This window comes from Tursiops truncatus, chromosome 4 (assembly GCF_011762595.2).
Source record: "Tursiops truncatus isolate mTurTru1 chromosome 4, mTurTru1.mat.Y, whole genome shotgun sequence".
In the NCBI taxonomy this organism is placed as follows: Eukaryota; Metazoa; Chordata; class Mammalia; order Artiodactyla; family Delphinidae; genus Tursiops; species Tursiops truncatus.
The window spans coordinates 68,660,854-68,666,072 of record NC_047037.1 but is presented as its reverse complement, the minus strand read 5'-3'; the positions used below and the strand labels follow the sequence as shown (position 1 = coordinate 68,666,072).

Sequence of the window (5,219 nt, the reverse complement as noted above, 5' to 3'; positions counted from 1 at the left end):
AAAAAGATAAATATTTAAAACATCTGAAGTATTTATAAGTAGGAGAAGAATATGTCTCCATTAGTGTCCCATATCCTTTAGGACTCCAGCTTCTAAAATCTAGACTTGGAAAATAGACTACAAACAACTTCATCCAGCTCCTTTTGTTTTCCAGATGAGAAAGCAGGGCTTTAGAGAAGGATGATAACCAGCCCAAGTTCACAGCTGGACCAGAACTCAGGTTTCCTACTTGGGGGCCAATTGTCTTTCCAGTAGATCAGGCTGCCTTCCAAGACAAAAGACAGAATCCCTTCTTTGTCAGATTAGATTCAATGCCAAATGTTCACAAAGCATATTTATTTTTGCACCTTAGCTTGATTTGATGTATTGCAAAATTTTGCAATTAAACAGATGTAGACATGATTCCTCCCCCTCAAGTTTCAGATTCAAGTCGTATTTATTAACCACCTATCACAAGGGCAGACATTGAGCTGGTGTTTTCCTTAATGTCGCAGGAAGTTCAGGGATCTGTTTGAGCCTGAGGAACACCTGGTGATGGGAATTAGAGCACTGCAGAGCTTCTCTTGCAATCTGTCACCTCTGCTTCTCTAATCATCATTTTATTCTTTTCGATAGATACCACTGCATCTGATCCTCTTGGCTGAAAACAAGATCTGCAACAGCTGTGAAGAGTTATGTTAAAGTGTCAGTAAATGGCCTGGCTTCCTTGGTCCCAGTACCATATTACCAAGGAAGAGACAATCGGCCCAGGATGTCCATCCCTAGACTATCAACTGTAGCCTGGGGGTCAGAACCACATGGTACAACACAGCAGCTCCAAGAGTAGCTAAAGGGATGTGGAGGACACTCCAGGAAAACCTGGGAAATGCTCAGACAAAATATTGACTTTGGGACATACATACGCATTAATTTAACACTCACAGTAGCCCCATTCATTCACTTATTCATTAAATATTTACTGAATGCTGCTGCTTCCTAGGTCCTATTTTAGATAAGAGGGATACAGCAGCGAGCAAAATAAGCAAAGAAGACAGAAAAAAAGGTTAAACAGGAAATATACTGTACATCAGACAGGGGTACGTGCCGCATAAAAAATAAAACAGGGTAAGGAATAAAGATGGAGGTGTATGTATGTGCACACATAGACTATTTTAGGAAGCATGGACAGAAAAGGCCTCATTTAGAAGAGGATATTTGAGTTGAATTTTGAAGGAAGAGAGAGAGCAAGTCATGAGGCTATGGGGTAAAATCATTCCTGGCAGAAAAACAAGTGCAAAACCCTCAGGCTGAAACGTGCCTTGTGTGGTCGAGAAATAGCCAAGAGGTTGAATTGGCTCTAACAGAGTGAGACAAAGAGTGTCAGGAGATGACGTCCATGAGGTGAGAGGGACCAGATGATGCCTGGCCTTGGGCACTTTAATGACTGTGGCTTTTTTTTTTTTTTTTTTTTTTTTTTTTTTGCTGTACGCAGGCCTCTCACTGTTGTGGCCTCTCCCGCTGCGGAGCACAGGCTCCGGACGCTCAGGCTCAGCGGCCATGGCTCACGGGCCCAGCCGCTCCGCGGCATGTGGGATCCTCCCGGACCAGGGCACGAACCCGTGTCCCCTGCATTGGCAGGCGGACTCTCAACCGCTGCGCCACCAGGGAAGTGGCTTTTATTCTGAGTGAAATGGAAAGTCATTCAAAGGTTTGAAGACTAGAAGTAACAGAATCTTGCGTATGTCTATTGTGTTGAGAGGGTGCTAGCAAAACAGCATGGTGGTGAGAAGGCAGTCAGATTCTGGATTTAGTTTGAAGGTGGAACTGACAAGATGTGCTAATTGAGTGGATATGAGAGATGAGGAAAAGAGGAGATTTAACGATGAGCAACTAGAAAGGTAGAGTTGCCATGTACTATGATGGACAAGACTAGAGGAGAAGCAGGTCAGTGAGGTGAAGGAAACTAAGAGTCCAGCTGGGGGCATGTTAAGCCTGAGATGCTGCTTAGACATCCAGGTGGACCTTGAGGGGACAGTTGGCTGAATGAATATTGAGTTCATGTGGGAGGTTCTGCTAGAGGTACAGATTTTGGAATTGTCAGTACACAGAGGGTACTTAAAGCCTTGAAACAGAATGATATCGCCTTGAAAGTGAGTGTCAGTAGAGAAGAAATGAAGGCAGAGGAGTGATCCCCAGAGCACTCCCCAGAGTAGGTCAAATCAGAGAGTGAAATGTATGTGAGATATTGAAATCAAAGGCATAAGTTAAAGAATTTACCTCAGATCTGGTGAGTGGAGGAGCCCCTTTCCATTCCAGTCTATCTGATTTCAATGACTTGGCCATCATCAACCTTCTCCTGGTTGATGGTGGTCATATCTTCTCTGCCTCCTGGCCTTCATTTTTCCTCCCATTACCGCTTTTCTCCTAACTTCCTCATCATAGAACCCTTCCTACATTCATAACAGGAAGCTGAGGCTCAGAGAGGCTAAGAGACATTGTCTAAGATCAAAAAACAGCTAGAAAGTGGAATCGTTTGCTACACAAGAGGTAGGATGAGAAACATGCCAGAGAGCCGAATGCCCGAATGGAGACGAAAATGCCTCCTGTGACGGAAATAATAGTGGTGAAGGATCCGGACAGGCAAGAGCAAGTTTTTATTGCAGCCCAGATGTTGCAGAGCCCCTTTCGGTTTCCTCTCATTTATTCACTGAATATTGTGTGATGAGGGGTTGGCAAGGGTGGGAACCTTGAAAGATCTAATAACAGTTTTTGTAAAGGTCATTACAAAGTGCTTTACAATTGTTCATCTTTATCTTTTAATTCCTGATTTTGAGAAACAGGAAGAAAAATAAACAGGAAAAGTACATGAAAATCCCCGACAGGATCCCATTGAATAAAAATAGTGCTGACAGGAAACAAACATCTTAAAACTTTAAAGGGGACAGAGGACGATATGGATTGAGAAATCCTACAGGACTGATTACTTTTCATTGCTATAAAAGGAATCAGTTACTGTTAAATGGAGTCGTGACCAACATTTGGGTAACCGCTTATCACCTACTTGCACCCCTTTCCGCCATGTTAGACATGTCTCCCCAAATTGCTATCTGCCGACACCTGTAAAGGAAAGAGAATCAGACTTGGCAGTGCCTCTGTTCTGGTGGCCAAGTTATACCACCATATCTTGGCCTAGTAAGCAAGTGCCTAAAAATAATAGCTAACATTTATTGAGAGTTGCTGTGTGTGCTAGGCTATGGATTTTACATGTAAGGTTTGAAAGGGGTTAGAAAAATTGCCAGACCTGAAAAGTTTCTGCTTCATTCAAATTATTTCTGCGTTATCAACTCTAAGCCTCAATGAGCTTTTAGTGCCTCAGATGTGAATTAATTAATCAGATTACCCATACTTTATATGAACTTTTATAGGATGCTACTGTATTCAGGGTGTCCAGATTATCACTGTGAATGCAGAGATGGACAAGACAGAGCCCCCCAGGAACTAATACTCTGGTTAAATATTACAGTTAGGATTTGTCAAACCTGTACTATATTGCTGTCTATCATGTGTCTCTTACTAAAAAGGACACGAATGCAAATCAGGAGACTGTATTCCTACTCCCTCTGCCATCGACTTAATCAACTGTGAAGACTACAGGTGAATTACTTGCCCTCTTCGGAACACAGCTGCATCTCTTAAAAGGAATGCTTTGGCCCTTTGTCCCTATACTCTCCTCCAAAGCTGACAATTTGTGAGTCTACTGCTATTTTATTTTTATTCATTCAACAAACATGTATTTAGCACCATGTGCCAGGCACTTCACAAATATTAACCTACTTATTCCGCACAGCAATCCTATCATGTAGGTACTATTATTATCCCTAATCATATAGTTATATTAACCCTATAATAAAACTATTATCCCCTTTTACAGATGATGAAACTGAGACACAGAGTCATTTTAAAATACTCAAGATATACTTTACTCTTAAGACACTTAGAATTTTTTACTTTTGCTTTGCTGAGGGATTTAAAAGAAATCTTTGAAATTTCATTCCAGGTACAATTAGGTTATCATTTTTGTTTCCTACTTGTAGAACAACTGCAGTTATCCAGCAGAGACCATGGAGCAATCAGGAGTCTGTGTCACAGTCACAAACACACGGGAGCAACCAGTGGGGAGCCCCTTTTTGTCCTTTCTGTCCTCTAGCACCTACACTCTCTCCTTCCGTCTCTGGAATGAAAGAAAGAATGTGGAAGTGCCTAACAGAAACCAGCTCATTTTACACTAAAAAAAAAAACAAAACCCTTACCTCTCTCCTTTTCTCTCTCCTTCCCTCCCTCCCTCTTTCCTTCCTCTCTCCTGCTCAGCCTTTCAATCCCACCACTTCTATAATGATGTTCTTTTCTGCCTTTCTAACCATTTCCTACACAAAAGTGATCGCTAATTTCCACCCTCAAACTATGTACCTGAACCACGTGATTCTAACTTCCTCTCTGCTTCTCCTCGCACCTACTTTCAAAGTCCGTTTATCTACAGTACTGCTGCTGTGATCACCCTGCCACTGGATCCTCCACCACAGCCCTGAAATCTGATCCCCAGGGCTCCCCTTTCCTGCTACCATAGGCTCCCTCTCCCCATCTCCCTGTCCCAGCCATTCCATCTCTCTATGTTGCTTGTGTGCTTTGAAATTTTTACGTAAAAGGACCCTGTAAGCACCAGGCTTGATCTGATCTAAACCTTCTCAACCAATTTGACGGCACAGTGTAGAATTTTATCATTGTGGGTTCATTGATATATTATCAAATGCTGGTCAAAAGACAGCAGTTTTAGACACAGCAGCATGTGCAAAGCAACAGTTTTTTTTACAAGTCACTTGATACTAATAATATTTAAAGTACTGACATTTGCAACTTTTCAAAAATCAAAGAGGACGCAAGATGATACTTACATGATTGTGACTCTCACTTGCATTATGACATCGTTCCTGCGCGGTAGGGATAGATGATGCTGTACTGCTCTCTCCAGCATTGTAGACAACCTGGCTATGCCCAAGGGAGAGCCTCATTCGGGTGAACATCATCTATCAAACGTGTCATAGTGGGTTTCAAACTACTGGGGAAGGGGGAGGAGCGTGGACTTCAAATCAGAAGACTTGGGATTAGATCCAAGTCTAATCTTTTCATGTACATATAGTTTAGATTTGGGCAACTCACTGCTTCCATTTAAATCTTGGTTTTCT

The 5,219-nt window shown here is 42.2% G+C and overlaps 1 long non-coding RNA gene across 1 annotated transcript; it reads right to left on the bottom strand.

Annotated features, from left to right (window-relative positions):
* Window positions 1–593: 593 nt before the first annotated feature.
* On the bottom strand, window positions 594–5,001 carry LOC141278475 (uncharacterized). Its single transcript, XR_012331233.1, has 3 exons — window positions 4,929–5,001; window positions 3,041–3,096; window positions 594–662 (listed from the first exon to the last, which is right to left on the bottom strand). It is a non-coding gene; the product is annotated as an uncharacterized lncRNA (long non-coding RNA).
* Window positions 5,002–5,219: the final 218 nt, after the last annotated feature.